Source organism: Sodiomyces alcalophilus (assembly GCF_042370955.1).
Source record: "Sodiomyces alcalophilus JCM 7366 unplaced genomic scaffold ACRALscaffold_1, whole genome shotgun sequence".
In the NCBI taxonomy this organism is placed as follows: domain Eukaryota; kingdom Fungi; phylum Ascomycota; class Sordariomycetes; order Glomerellales; family Plectosphaerellaceae; genus Sodiomyces; species Sodiomyces alcalophilus.
In genome coordinates, this window is record NW_027263532.1 from 5,704,839 (window position 1) to 5,720,586 (window position 15,748).

The window sequence follows — 15,748 nt, forward strand, 5'->3', positions numbered from 1 at the left end:
ATAATATGTTAAAGAGCAGAGCTCCTAAGTTATAGTCGCTTTAAGATCCTATCCGACTATAAGGCCCTAGAATACTTTATAATAAAGAAGATACTTAATAAGAGATAAAGACGATAGGCTAGTAAGCTCGCCTAGTTTAACTTTATACTAGAATACCGTAAAGGTGCTAATAACTATACTATTAATACTCTCTCGCGAAAAGAATAAGACGAACTAAAGGACTTCTCCGATAAACAGGAATAGGCGCGATATATATAGTTAATCCTAGAGACCTTAATCCCCTAAAGATCCGCCTCCTTCGCGAATACCCACGAGTATTCGAAGCTAATAATAAATTATAACGGCTATAGGACGCTATAGCAGAAAAGGATAACCAGTATCGCTAAGCTATATAAGCCGTATCTAAAGGTAATCGATAGTTTTCCCCCTTATTAGGTCTCCGAGCCTAGATTACCGAATACGGGATCACCTTATAAGGACTACTAATATTCCGAGATCGCCTATAGGTGCCGGGAGCTTAAGAAAGGAATACGTTACGAACACGAGTAATCTAATCTATACACGACTCTATAATTAAAGGCTATCCGGGGCGGGATAATATAATTACCCTCGTAGCGAGACGCTTCTTCTAGCCAGGAATAAACCGAGACGTATATAGGTTTATACGTAACTATAACGTTTATAACTAAAGCTATATATAGAGGAACGCTTAATAAGGACTCTTAAAACCACTCCTGATTCCTGAATAAATAAGGAGCGACCTATTAATAGACTTTATAACGGATCTGCCTCCTAGTAGGGAGAAAAAGTATAGATACTTATAGGTTATAATCGATTAACTTATAAAGGCTATTACCCTTAAAGTAATAGACTCTATAAAAGCGGAAGCTTACGCTAAATAGTTCCTATACTATCACTTCCGGTTCCACGGTATACCTTATTTAATTAAAAGTAATAGAGGTTCTAACTAGATAAGTCGCTTTTAGCGATATTTCTATAAATTAACTAAAATCGAATAACGATTAAGTATAGCGTACCACCCCTAGACCGATAAAGCCACCGAATAAGTAAACCAAGAAGTATAGTCGTACCTCCGAGCCTTTATCTACTACGCCTAAAACGATTAGGATAGGTTACTACCCGCCGCCTAATTAGCGTTAAATAACTAAAAGAGTTTTACTACTAAGATAAGTCCGTTCTTCCTTAAACACGGATACTATATTAACCTAATCTAGATTTATAAGGAGCTAAGCAGCGATACTCGGGAGTTTATAGCCTATAACCTACTTCGCCGTCTCTAAGAAGCTATAGAGTTCGCCTAAGCCTTAATAGCGGCCACGTACCTATAATAGGAAGAGTTAGCGAATAAGTATTATATCCCCGCTAAACGCCTTTATAAAGGCGACCTTATATAGCTCTTACTCGCGAACTACTCTACCCCTAGACTATCACGTAAGTTAAGCTAGCTATACTAAAAGTATAGGGTTACTAAGCTTATTAACCCGTATATTATAGAACTAGACGTGCCTTCGAATATATACCTAAGGTTCTATATAAACCTCCTATAATATACGAGCGAAGACCCGCTTCCTAGTTAAATTCTATATAACCCCTAACCCGGACTAATTCGTGACGGTCTTAAAAAAGACGAATAAACGGTAAAGGAAATCTTATACGTTAGGAATAGAAAGGTAGGCAGAGGCGTAAGGAGAGAGGCGTTAGTAAAGTAGGAAGGATACGCCTAGATATCTTAGGAACTAACGGAGTCCTTATAAGAATTAACCGCTCTAGACCGCTATAAAAAGAAGTATAGCCCGATTAAAGTTAATAACGGATTACGCGAACGGTATAAGAAGAAAAAGAGTTATAAGAAGGGCGGTAAGGATTAAATAAAGGTTAGAATAACGGTAAAGCCGTCTATATTAATTAAGTCGGGGCGGATAAGCCCCGCCCCTAGCTACCGGGTTTAGGTATTAAGATTAACGTTATTATAAATATCCTTATAACCGTTAACGCTTTTAGCGATAACGGGAGACGATATAGACGCCGCGACCTTAGCCTGCCTATCCGTCTTTTTTCCCTTAAAGGACTTAATATCCTCTACCTTAATATATATAACCCCTATAATATTCTTAACCACCTATAAGAACCGGTTAAGCCGGCGTAGGCCTTTTACGCCTATAAAAGTAATTATTATACTAGGAACGGGCGTAATAACGGTAAGAGGCGCCGTGATAGGTATAGGTTTACCTGCTATAATATAGGAGTCCCCGCCGGGGGGGGGGGGGGAGGCGGTGGCTTATACTAATAAGCGAGGCTTACCGGTACCCGAGTCGATAAGCGTCGAGATAGGCTTATCCTCCTATAAAGTACTAAAGGTCTTTTTTAAAACCCCGGACGCCTTCTAAAAGGCCGAATAAGCTGCTATAAGCGCCTTTATCGCCTTAGGGCTATAAAAGGGGTTATTATTAACCACCTTCGCCGCCTCTAAGAGTGCTACCGACGGACTAGTTATCCTAGGCGGAGGAGGAACGCACCTATAAACGCCTTTTAAGTAATTATAGCACTTAGGATCGGGTATCCTCGCTCCGGGTCCCGACTAGTCATAGTAGCGCCGCCTATCCTGGCCGTTAGTAATTACCTTTACGTAAGCATAGTAAAAGACTAAACGGGTCCCTCTAAGAGGATATTTTATTCTATAAGCGCGCTTCGCGGGGCTTTTAACTATTATAAAAGCTTTACCCGCGGAACGCTTACCCTTAGCCTTAGCGGCTCGGGCTAGCTAGGCGCGGCGGTTTATAGCCGAGGCAGGAGTAGTGATCTCCTTACTAGCCGGGGCGGGAGTAGGTGTCTCCTTACCGGTATTATTATTATTATTATTATTAGCCCCCTATATTATATATATAAGTTATTAAACGTCGCGCGAGGCTTATAGGAAGAACGGGAAACGTACCTTAAGGGCCAGAGATAATCCTAAAAACTTAAATATCTTCTAGAGAGAGAGATAAGGGGTTAGAATAATAAAACGGTATACGAAAGGGTAGTAGGCGATAGAAAACGTACTACTAATAGTAAAGGATGTTATTAAAGAAAAGAAGAAAAAACAGAATAACGGAGGTAACGGTAAAGTTAGTATTATTAATAAACGAGTTACACGGTTAGGGAAGGTATATATATCGGTTCCTTATATAGAAGGAACGATTCTATAACCCGTTTATAAATAATAATAATACCCGTATATATTATATTAATTAATCGTATAACTATAAAGGCCTACCTCGAGCGCTCTTTAATAAACAGAGAGGTTATTTAGGATTAAAAAGCTACTAGGGGTCGTTATTTAATTAATAAAGAGGCGTTATTCGATCGAATAATAACGCTTTATAAACCCACACTAAAGGCTAACGACTTACTAAGGGGGGAGGGGGGTAATATTACGGGTTAACCCCGTAAGGATAATCCGGTAAAGCACCGGATCTTCCGACTAATCATAGCGTATTCCTAGTAGGTCGCCGCGATATTATATTTAGGTCATAAGCACCTATAGAGTTTTCCCCTTTCCTTCTTTTCTCCTTAGCTTTAGATAATTCAATTATTCGGCCTCACTCTATAAACAACTCGTGACCAGCCTCTTATACCCGGGTAGCCACTATAGCTACCGTTTTAGGCGGCTACGATCGCTATAACTTATCTACCCCCCTAGAATTAGGCGAGGGAGTCGAATTTTCTATTACTTTAATAGCTACTACTCTCTTAATTGCTTTAAGCTGTTCCGGCCTCCTAATATCTTAGAATAACTCTATTATAGTATTCTGCTATAATACTATAAATTAATCGTATATCGGCATCACGCTAATAAACGCTAGGGCGTCCTTTTCGGTATCGTTAGTGTTATAGGTTTATGTGAGGAGTGAAGAGAGTCGTCAAGACTACAACAAGGACAGGTCACGAAGCTGACCTTAGGGGAGAATAATTATAAGATTATTCGTTAAGCCCTTCTTACTTAGGAGTTAACCGGAAACACCCTACTTAAGGGCCAGTGACTATCCTCCCTAGGACTAGTATATAATAACCTAAGGCTCTAAGATAACAGGCCTTAGGCTAGCTTAATAGTCCTAAAACATAACTCGGTCCTAAATATCTCCTAGGGTTAACCTTAGGGCCGGTTCCGGGCTCCTAACGTATTCCTCACCGTCTCTAAGTTCTATCCGACCCCCTCGAATAGAATATCCCTAATATCACGCCCCTCCTTCTAAGGCTCCTGTCTATAGGAGCCGGTAACCGTTATTAGTTCGGACCTATCCGTTAATCTATCCCGACCTAGGGATAGATAGGCCGGCCTAAACCCTACCTATTAGGGCCACTAACTCCCTCCTCGTCTATCTAAGCTAACTAAATATCCCCGTTAACCTAGCCTAACCTTCTTTTAATTAATCCCGTCCTCCTTATATAATATAACCGTAATCCTTATAAACCGGGAGACCCCGTTATTTTTAGATAAAGCATAACTCTCCTAGGTCCTCTTATTTATTACCACCACTACGATTATACCCTAATAAAGCCCCGAGCACTCTAGCCGGGGCCCCTCCGATAAAGGGCTTTAGTCTAAATAAACTATAATTCTAAAGGCAGGTATTATATCGGTAAATAATAGTATTTATAGGTAGTAAACTATAGTCCTTATTACTTTAGTAATCCTTTAGGACTCCTTTTATCCACTCTTCTTATACTGCTACTATTATTAAGGCGGCCTAAGATATATATATAAAGGGCCTATCCTAAATAAAGCCCGTCACGATATAGTCCTAAATAATAAAGAACTTACCTTATTTCCTTTATCGCCCTCTCGCGGCTTATCCAGCTTAAGGCCGGGCAATAATAAGGCGTGATATCTATCGTGAATATTAATAATAATAAAGCCCCTCCGTAGACGCGTATTCTATAATAGCACCCTAGACGCGCCCTTTATTAACTAAATAACCGTATCGTAGAAACCCGTAATAGGTAGTCGTATCTAGGTAAAAGGGGAAGGAGTAATATAAGTAGGGCCTATATTAGGTTATACGCCTATTCTAATATAGGACTTTTCCGTCTACCTAACTTATCTTATTATTTTTCCTCTTCCTTACCTATTTTTATTTACTTATCTATAATAATAATAACGCTATCACTATTAATAGTAAGTTATCCGCCCCTGTCTATATTAAGGGTATTAACTTATCCTATCGACTCCTTATTAGGGTATATATTATCTTTACGTGGTTCCGTGTATCGTATATAGGAACGCGGGCAGCTTAGGGTCCGGCTAATATCGTGGCAGATTATTCTTATTATTACTACCACTATTACTATTATTACTATATAAGTATTATACCCCCTTCGCGTAGACTATAGGCTGACTTATAGTATTAAAGCAGACTACTATTATATAATAGCGCCCCCTACTTTAACTAATAAGCATAAAAAGTCCGGCGCGGCCGGTAAATCTAAGAAGTCCGGTAAGGCCGGTATAAAGTCTACTAAGGTAGTACCTAAGGTTATTAATAAGGGGATAACTAAGACTATTAGGAAAAAGGCATAGCGGGCCGCTAAGAAGGCTTAGGCTAAGGCTAAGGCCACGGCTATAGCGGCTACTCTTAAGTAGTAGTAGTAGTAGTAGTAGTAGTAGTAGTCTGACTCTTTATCGGACTTATTATCGGATTCGTCTTTAGATTTATCGTCTTTTTCCTCCTCGGAGGATAAAGCTATTAAGTAGCTAGGTATAGCGGCTACTCTAGCTAAGTAAGCTACGCCGGTTAGGACTATTAAAAAGCCGGCTACTACGGCTACTCCGGTTACTAAGTTAACTAGCCCTCTCCCTTTAAGGCGTAATAACTCGCCGTAGGGTATTCTCGAGCCCCTCGGTAACCTAAAGGGCGTCCTTAACTATACTAGTCAGGATATCGTTATAAGCGGTGGTGCCGATAAAGCCACCCTCTTTAACGATAAGGAAGCTAACTCCGATAGGTTATTATCGTCGGAGTTCGCTCTATCTATAAACGGGTCTAGCGATAGACCCTCGGACTTTAGCGACGGCGACGGCGTTAAGATACCGGTGTGTCCCGTTATCTTAGTCAGGTCGGGCCTAGAGCTTTATACTCCCTATAGGCGGTATGCCCGCGTACTAGGTTTCCTAGTACTACGTAGCGATAACGCTACTAGTCCTATTACTATACGGCCCTGCTATAGTAGTAAGGTATCCGATAAATACCACTACTACTATAATAGTAATAGCCGCGACTACGAGTTAGTATATTTATATAGCTATAGTCCCTTTTACTTTAACCGCTCCCGAGGTTACTAACTAGATATATAGCTTTTATTATAGGCGGAGAGGGTAGCTAAGAAGCTATAAAAGATATTAGTAGCGGCCGTATAGGGCGGCGGTGGTCTAGACGACTAGGCGTCTATAAATTAGCCCGATATCTTTATAAAGAGTACCGCTAATATATATAAGCGCCGGGCCTTCCGGGTCTAAATTAAGTTACGCCGGGCCCTTAAGGCTATAAAGAAATACGCCCGCGATAATAAGGGGTTCGACCCCCTAGAGTATCGTTGCTAGGAGGAGGAGGAGGAGGTAGAGAAAAAGCGCCGCGATACTCTTATTAACACGGAGCGCCACCTAGCCACTATTACCCGCCGTCTAGGCTAGTTAGTTAAATAAAATTCGAAGTTAGCCGGTCTTCGTAAAAAAACCGGCTATAAAAAATAAATAAGGATTATTTACGGTTATTATTAGGCTCGGACTAGGGGGAGTTAGGGGTAGGGGGGGGGCGTTAGCGTTTAGTTTTTTTTTTTGATTTTTCTTTTTTCTATTTTTTTTTTTCTTTTTATTTTTTCTTCCCCGGCCTAAATAAAAAAAGACCTTATAGGGCACCGACGACACTATTAATTAGCTTCCCTTTTCTAATTATAATACTCCTTAATAAGCGTATTAGGGAGGTGTCTTTATAGTTCCTAAGTATTATATTTATACTCGTACCCGGCCTACTTAATAAGGTATTCGCGCTTATTCCCGTTATAGCGATAAGCCAGGACTTCCTCCACCTTATATTTATCTAACTCTTATAGTTCGACCTTAATATCCGCGGGTATAGGCGACCTACTATCCCGAGACTTCTATAGTTCGAGGAGCGAGATTAGGAAAACGTTATAAATCTTTATTAACTCTAGGAGCTATAGCTTATAGGCAAGCCTATACTAACCTATTACGGAGGTGATCTTATAGGGGCCGAGGAACTTATCTAATAGCTTCTTATTAGGGCGATATTACTTAATATTCTTCGAAGATAGTAGTATATAGTCGCTAATCTTAAAGCGTTAGGCTGCCCGGCCGGCGTTATAGTATCGTTTATAGGTGGTTTAGGCTTTCCTAATAAGGACCTCTATAGCCCTACGATTCGATATAAGGTGCTTTACCCTTTACTTAGCTATAGCGGTATAAACCTTGCCCGACTTACGTATCTATATATTATATAGTCCGCGTAGGTTAAAACCTATTAGCATAATAAAAGGGGTTTACCGGATAGCTAAATACTATACGGTATTATAGGTAAACTAGGCCAGGGGTAGCTAGTTAACCTAGTTATCCTGTTATAGGGCACCGAATACCCGCAGAAAGTGCTCTAAGTTCTAGTTCTATTATTCCGTCTAGCTATTTATTTAGGGGTGGAACGCGGTTAATAACCGCCGCTTAACGCTTAGGAGGCTATACAGGGTAGTGTAGAACTTACTAGTAAACAGGGACCCTTAGTCCGAAACGATACTATTAGGTAGGCCGTGGATACTAAAAATATACACCTATAGAATACTAGCGAGACCCTTAGCTATTAAAGAGCTGTTATAGGGGATATAGATCGCGTACTTAGTATATCGACACACCATAACCAGGATAGAATCCCTTTTCTTTCCCTATAAGGTTATAAAGGGAGGCCTATCACGAAGTCTATTAAGATCTCTTAGAACGGCCGTTCGGGAATAAGCAGAGGTGCTAGGTACCTAAAGGGCTTATACTAGCGCGGCTTAGTCCTCTAATAGATACTATACGTAGGCACGAACTTCTTAACGTCTCGCGAGAGGTATTCTTAGTAATAGGACTCGGAAATCCTCTTAATCGTCTAACCTAACCTATAATAGCCCGTAATAGGCGCGTTATAAAATGCCTAGAGGACCTTATCGCGCAAGCCGAACTAGTTTAGTATAAAAAGACGGTCCCTAAAGTAAACCGTACCCTAACCGTTATAGGACTATAGGTCCGCTAAGTTATTTTTCGATACTAAGGAGATATAAAAGGGATTATCCTTTTAGGTAAAGATAATCTTATCCTTTAGGCTAGATAGACCTAAGGGCTTAGGTATACCTCGGGCCCTTATAAGGCTAATAACGAACTTCTTAGTGAATCCCTTAACGGGTTTCTACCGCTCCGCTTCGAGATCTACCTAATCTATAGTAAGCTACGGCTTCAGTAAAAGCCTATCTACGGGGTTCTAAACGCCTAGGCGGTAACGGATCTTAAAATTAAAGTTTAATAGCTCCTTTAGCTAATAGGCGTGTTAAGGTTTAATTTAAGGCTTATTTAGCAGATACTAGTAGTTTAAGTAGTTAGTTAGCACCTTTACTAGGGTCTAACTATACGCTAAATAGTAACGCTATTACCGGAACGCTTCGACGATCGTTATTAACTTAGTGTCTAGCGTCGGATAGTTTAGTTCGGGTCCCCTTAGCTTCCTAGATAGGAATACCACGGGTCGCTATATTCGGTCCTTATACTAGCTAATTATAGCGCTTAGTACGAAGTTAGACGCGTCGGGTTCTACACGAATAGGTAGGGCTAGGTTAAAATACCGTAGCACGGGTACCGACTAGAATAACGATTATAACTTCTTAAAAGCGGCCCTCTCTATATCCCCTAACTAGAACGTACCTGGTCTGCCCCCTAACCTTAATAGGTCCGTAAAAGGGGTAGCGACCTTAAAGTAGCCTTCGATAAAACGTCGGTAGAAACCGGTAAAACCCAGGAAGACCTAAATCTTCTTAACGGAAGTGGGTTCCTCCTAATCCTTAATAGCCTTAACCCTCTTTAGGTCTATAAAGACCCTATTAGGGCTATATATAAAGCCTAAGAACTCGACCTTTTACGTCTTGAACACGCACTTCTAAGGGTTTACGAATAGGGACTACTCCCTTAGGCGTATAAGGATCTCCTTAATATATACACGGTGGGTACTAAGGTCCTTACTATAAATCAGGATATCGTTTAGATATATAATATAGATAGTGTCGACGAGACCCTTTAAGGCTTTGTTAATATAACGCTAGAAGCTAACGGGGGTATTATATAGACTAAAGGGTATCACTAAGTACTTAAAGTGTCCGTACTTAGTTCTAAAAGCCGTCTTCCACTTATCCCCTTCTCGAATTCTTAAGCGATAATAGGCGTCCTTAAGATCTAACTTAGTATAAACCGTAAAGGATATAAGGCGGTCGAGGATCTTATATATCAGGGAGAGCGGGGTATAGTCTTTACGGGTAACCTTATTAAGGCCTTAATAGTCTATATATAGGCGTAGCTATCCACCCTTCTTTAGTATAAATAGAATCGGGGCGCCCGTAAAGCTTATCGATAATCGAATCCACCCTTTAGCTATAGCCTCCTTAATATATTCTTATAGAACGGCTAGTTCTTACTCGGCTAGGGGGTAGATAGGGCCGAATAGGGGTGACTTACCTTCCTTTATCTTAATAGCGTGATCCTAACGCTAGTAGGCGGGTAGACGGCCGGCCTCCACGATATCGGAAACGTCTAAAAACTCTTAATAATACTTAGGGATAACGTTCCCTAACTCGTCCTTATCTAGCGACTCTTAATACGGCCCGGGATTAAGATATTCTAGGATCCCTTTATTTAGTCGGGTCGGGTTAGGGGGTATAGGGGGTATAGGTTACGACGGGTCTAATTAGATAATAGGGATTAAAGGATTATTAGGTAATATATCTTTTTTTTCCTTAGTAGCGTTCCACTTTATACTAATAACTCGGCCGATATAGGGGGTACCGGACTTTATAAGGCGGATAATAAGCTATATATACTCCTTCGCCTTCTTTAACTCTTTTTAACCCAGGACGCCTCGAAGGTCCTTTTACTAGAGTCGATATATCTATTCGCCGGACCGGAAAAAGGTAACGGGGTTATATTCTATTAACTAGGGTATACTAAGGATAACTTAGGACCTATCGGGGTCTATATCTAACACCTTAAACTTAATCGGATATATCCGGGTCCGGTCCTAATTATCTATAACCTTAATATATATCTTAAAGGTCCTAATAAACTATATATCGACCCTAGGGATAACCTATCTAAGTCGCTTCGGTGGTCCTAGGGGACTATGGGCGGGAGGCAGGGCCTTTTAGTCGATTAGGTTAACCTCGGCACCTCTATTAAGCTTAGCGCTCCGGCGGCCCTATCCGCCGCTTAGCCGTATCTCTAACTTCGCCTTAATCGCGCCCTTACTAGTAAAGAATAGCTAAGACAGCGGCCCTTCCTAGGCCTAAGCCTATCTAATAACGGGGTGCCTTATATTAACCGGCAGGTTATTCGGGTTCTAACTAACAGAGTATCCTAATAACTAACCTAACTTAGGGGGTTCCTTCGGGTATTCGTTCCGGTAATACCCCTTTTTATTATAGCTAAAATATATAATACCGGGGTGGTGGCGCCTTTTAGGAGGCCCGGGGGCTTCTATATCGTTTACTTTAATTAATTCCACGAAACCTTAAGGAGGTATAGAGGGCCGAATAGTTATAGTACGGGCCCTATTAGGGGCCCTATTTCGCCTACGCTTCTCGCCGCGGGGCTACCTTAGGCGATTATTCCGGGGCGTCTCTTCTTTATTTTTACGTAAAAGAGTAATCTCTGCCTATCGGGCTACGATACTTAACGCCTTATTATCGGTAGGGATACCGGCGGCCACGATTTAGTTATATAGCGGCTTATTAAGCTTTATTAAGATTAACTATATACGCTACTTATCGGGGAAGGGTAGGGATACCTTATTAAATAACGAGTCTAGCCTATTAATAAACTTAGCGTAGGTCTAATTAGGTTTCTATATAGTCTAGTCTAAGAATAGCTTTTTAGTTATAAATATCTTACGGGTTTTATTATCGACTAACTGCTTAGTTAGGAAGGTCTTAAGGTCCTCCTAGGTAGCACCTTTAGTCTTCCTATAAACGCGCCTATAATAGGCACGCTATTAGGATTTTATAATCTTCGGTAGTAGGGTAAAGGCAAGATAGATCTTCTCTGCCTTAGACGGCTCGACCTTATTAAGTATAAAGCGCTCCTTAATTTTTTCGATAAACGTTTAGAACTAGTTATAGGACTGCCCGTCCTATTCGGGGAGCTTCTATAGGACCTTATACCAGCTTTTACGGGAGTCCCCTTAAGGGGCACGTTTAAAGGTATCGGGGTCCTTCCCCTATTAAAGGGTAAGGAGACGCTTCTCCTTCTTTTCGCGTGCTTAGCGGTCCTCGTGGTGCTTAATTAGGAAGTCGAGTTCCGCCGATAATAGAGTGCTAGGGGGGCGGCCCTTAAGGTCTTTAATATCGAATTAGGGTCCTATACGGATAACTTAGGGGGTCCCTTAATCGAGTAGTAGTCTTATTATAGGATCACGAGCGCCCGGGTTAGCTTATCCGCGAATCTCGAATTCGGGGTTACTATCTTTATCCTCTAACTCGGGCGTAAGGGATTACTCGCGATTAACGCCTAATAGCCCGGCTTCGGCTCCTTCGGTAGCGGGGGATATATCCCGGGTATAAATAGGGGCGGTACGCTTAGGGGGTATCTTAGGTACTGGTTAGGGGTAGTAGTAGGATTTAAAAAAATAACTAGTTTTTCGAACTCTTAACGGTTATTATACCCGTAAACGGTTAGAACGAATAAAATATTATAGGTTTATATAAGGAGTAAAGAGAGTCGTTAAGACTATAATAAGGATAGGTCACGAAGCTAACCTTAGGGGAGAATAATTATAAGATTATTCGTTAAGCCCTTTTTACTTAGGAGTTAACCGGAAACACCCTACTTAAGGGCCAGTGACTATCCTCCCTAGGACTAGTATATAATAACCTAAGGCTCTAAGATAATAGGCCTTAGGCCAGCTTAATAGTCCTAAAACATAACTCGGTCCTAAATATCTCCTAGGGTTAACCTTAGGGCCGGTTCCGGGTTCCTAACGCATTCCGTACCGCCTCTAAGTTCTATCCGACCCCCTCGAATAGAATGTCCCTGATAGTTAGGCAGATTAAGCTCTTTAAAAAGCTTTATTACTATAGGTGGGTCCACGTCACGATCGTTATATAGGATCTTTATATTAAAGCTAACGTCTTTTATATATAGGACCCTTCCGAGCTTTAGCACCTAAATCCGATATATATTAGTGCTCTCGTAACCGATTAGATAACCGATATAAGCCCTCTCCGCGAGCTTCTCATTCTTCCGGCGCCCACGTTAATAGTTAGTAGTTAATAGATAAGCTCGGTAACCGTACCTCTTTAGGTGACTGATTAATAGGGTGCTCGTAATACGTTCGATACCTATCTTATTTACCCACTTATCCATATAACCCTTTAGTATCTTCTACCCGAGGTCATAGCGTGGAATTAGATTATATAGATATATCGCGGCGGCGATAATCTCCGGCTATATATCCTATTAGAACCCGGAGGCGATGGCGAGGGCTCGGCCTATAGCGTATATAATAGCCCCGTGGCGCTCGGCTCCGGCGTTCTAAGCGGCCGTATTAGGTGACGACCTCTTAATTAGGATCCCTCTTTAATACGCCTAGTCATTAAGGTTACTCTGAAGGGCTTGTTCGTTATCTAGGCATATTACTATAATAGGGCAGTGATACTACTATGCCGTTCGTAGCTTAAAGGACGTTACCGATACAAAAGCTGACTTAAGGTCCTTTAGGAAGTCCCCTACTGTAAAGTGGGTATAGGGGCAGTAGTATAATATTAGCTTAATAAGGCCGTTAAAGGACTTATTATTAGAGAAGATGTCGATATCTATACGCTACTATAGGCGTGTAGGCTAGTGGTTAGGCGTTCTTCGTGATACCGGTCTCCGGGCCTTACTACTGGAGCAGCTCTTATACTCTATTATAAGGGGAAAATCCCCTCTAGAGACGGCACCGCCTATACAGGCGGTTATGATATGTTTAAGGGCGTCGGCGCTTACGTGGCCTAGCCGCTTATGCTATAAACGAGCGTCGGCGACGCTTATAATCGGGGCTCTCGAGCTATTAAAAAAGCTCTGTTATTATTAAGCCGTTAGTTACAGGGTAAACTGACCTCCCACGTTCTTTAAAGGCAGGGTAACGGTCCTACCTTTTTCCTTAATTTCTAACGCCTATCTACCGGTAATAAGCGATCCTATTAAAAGCAGGCGGAGGGCTAATATAAGGGTTATAGGATATCCCCTAATATACGCTATATCCTTTAAAATCAGCGTATACGGCTGTCGATCCCGATCTTTAACTTCTAGCCTTATAGTTCCGAATCCGGTAACCGGATCCGACTCTCCTTTACCGGTATTAAACGTCACAAGCTTTTCCGCGGGCCGGTAGTCTTCTAGAAGGTGACGCTTATTAGTGATATACCTTATAGTGCCGGAATTAACTAATAGCTCGTTTTTAAAGGGTCTATTAGCGGCTCCGGTTAATAAAAGCTGTATATGGTATACAATCCGGTTCTATTATCCGAATCCGAGTCCGAAGCAGCGCCCCTAGTAGCCACGAAATTAGATAAGTCCTTAGAAGGGTCTTTAGAGGGTAACTTCTATTAACCCTTATTTCCTTTACTTTCGGCGTCCTTTTTAAGGTTACTCTGGAACCTCTTTTAACGATCGTTATCCTAACTAGCGATAATCCGGTTATAGCGTTCTTCCGTTTCCTTAGATAGCTTAAAGTTCTTCCCTCTTCGGGCCGGGTTAACGTTCGGGCAGGTCTAAATTACTTTATAGTAGCTTCGGGTCTTCCGGGCTATATAGTAATCGTAGATAAATTCCCTTTTAGTACCTTAACCCTATTAACGATCCTTTTAATCCGGTTACTAACCTTCTTTATCCTTTCCTAGGAACGTGGCTATATAGAACGATAATAATCCCGGCTTCCGATCTAAACGCAGAGGGTGCCTATAACGTCACTAGGTAGTATATTCGTTAATAACGCTCTCGATATCCGGTAAATCGTCCTTATCTTCTTCCGCTAATACCATAGAAAACCGGGCTTCCGACTACTCCAGGGAAATCGATCCGATCGCGTTAAAAAATCCGTTAAGCTAGTCTATCTTCGAATCGATCGCGCGAACCTTATACGTCTTTGCCTTTTTATATAGCTTACGGAAGTTATTAAGCTAGCGTTAGTAAGGCATTTTCCTAATAGATTATATATAATCGTCCTAATAGCGCTTAATAAGTGACCTCTAGGCGGCGTTAGTGGGTTTAAGGCGTGCCTTCAGGATTCGCAGGATCTTTTTCAGGTTATCTTTACCGGCAAAGGACTCCGCGAGGCTCCGGTCCACGGTGGTGGTGATATAGTCCAGTATAGCCTTTATCGCGGCCTTTTCCTACTTATATTCGTTATAGGAGAAGAGCCATAGCTTATACTTTTAATCCTAATTTTCGTCTTTGCTTACGGTAGGAGGGTTAACCTTTTAGAGGCGTTTTGGACGTTTAGCATCGTTAAGATCCGGATCTATAAGCTTCGTCACCTCGTTAAAAAGAGCGACTTCTATTACACGTAGATACTACTAGTGCTAATCCTTAGACGAGGTTAGTATAACTAAGGTTATCGTGACGGCGTGGACGGGTAGTTAATTGCATAGAGTGGAAGAAGGAGAAGGAAAAGGAGAACGAGGAGGAGGAATAGATAGAGGCGGTTAAAGGGGTTAGTGATAATAGGCAGGCGGACGGGCTAGTGGATAACTCTATCTGTAATAGAGCAGAGGCTTAAATAAAGGCTCTAGTTAATTAAGAGCTTTAAAAAGAGGGCTTTAAAAGAGAGAGGCATAAAGCCTAGAACTATTAGATCGACCGGAATAGAGGCGTTCACCAGAGCGCCGGGCTTATGACTATCAGGACACTAATATCGTATAAAGTGTGACTTATATTCATTATAGACTATGAAAGAGTACTAGTCTACGATGTCAAATATATAGGCAAAAGAGGGGAAATAACACTATGATATATCTAATAGAAGTACCGCCGTATTCGGAGCAGTGTGTGACGTGGCTCTACGAATATAACCCATCGGGCTTATCAGGCTTTTCGGGGTCTTTAGGCATAAATGCCTAATAGCTCGAGTTCTAGGATAGTTTCGTTATCTTAGGTGGTTATAATATCGTAGTTCGCCTCGCCTATAACGGCGCGGCTAATAGTGGATCCTATTATTTTAAAAATCTTTAAAAAGTAAAAAGCTCCTTTTTACTTTAAAACGCTTTCCTATATAAAAAGCAGTCTTTGTTTTAAAGAACTTTAATAAGAAGATCCCTACTAGCATAGTACTTCGAAAACAGGGGTATAACAGGGGTATAACGAGGTTAACATAAAAAATGCGTTTATTACGAAAATACTATATAAAACGGGGTGCTTATGCATCGGTGGGTCACTAGTTATGCATTTTTTGGTTATTTTGAAATTCTT